Here is an 805-nt window from a genome sequence, read left to right on the forward strand (position 1 = left end):
TTCTCGTTCAGCTTCTGTTCCTCAGGCAAGTAAACGCTTATATTCCTCTTGTATAAACAGGAATCTTGCAACTTCTTGTACAGGTACGAGACATCAAGGACGAAAAGCTATTTGGTAGGAATTTCAACATATGGCTTGCTGGTTTACTGAGAGTTAGAGTTAAAAATCCATAATTGCCATTCAGTTAATACCAGTTTCATAATTATTATTGAAGAAGTGCTGAAGTTGTTCTTCTTGCTACAGAGAGGTGGAAAGGCGACACAAAGAGGTGCTCCACTGTTAATCCCCATCGAGCGGCTGATTAATCTGCAACAAGAAGCAGGCATTTAAAAATTTCAATAGCATTTTTTTTTTCAGGATATTGTGTGCCCCCCCCCCTTTAACCATATACCCTATTTCCTGCTTAATGCTTTCCATTGTCCCTGCCTCCTGTAGGGTCTTTTATTCCACGATCCCTCCTACCCCTGGACTTGCCAGTGAAAGGCAGCTCCTCCCGTTAACCGATGCTTATCTGAGCTCCTGAATTCATCCTAGACGAAGCCACCGAAGAATACGCAGCAGTGCCTGAGACCCTGAGCACAGCCAGCACCAGGCTAACAGATTCTGGGAAATGTGAGGCAGGTTCCATCCCCAAAACAGCGTGGGATATTCCAGCACTATGCCAGGAAGGTGATTCATCGCCTGCCATTTACTCACCGACAGCCCAGGTCGGACTTTTGGAAGTTGCCAGCTACTTCTGCAGGAACATCTGAGAGCCCACAGCTCCTCCGAGCTTCCCTAGCACTAGCAAATCGAGTGCACGGCT

The sequence above is a fragment of the Netta rufina genome (genome assembly GCF_964035555.1).
Source record: "Netta rufina genome assembly, chromosome: 2".
Lineage (NCBI taxonomy): Eukaryota > Metazoa > Chordata > Aves > Anseriformes > Anatidae > Netta > Netta rufina.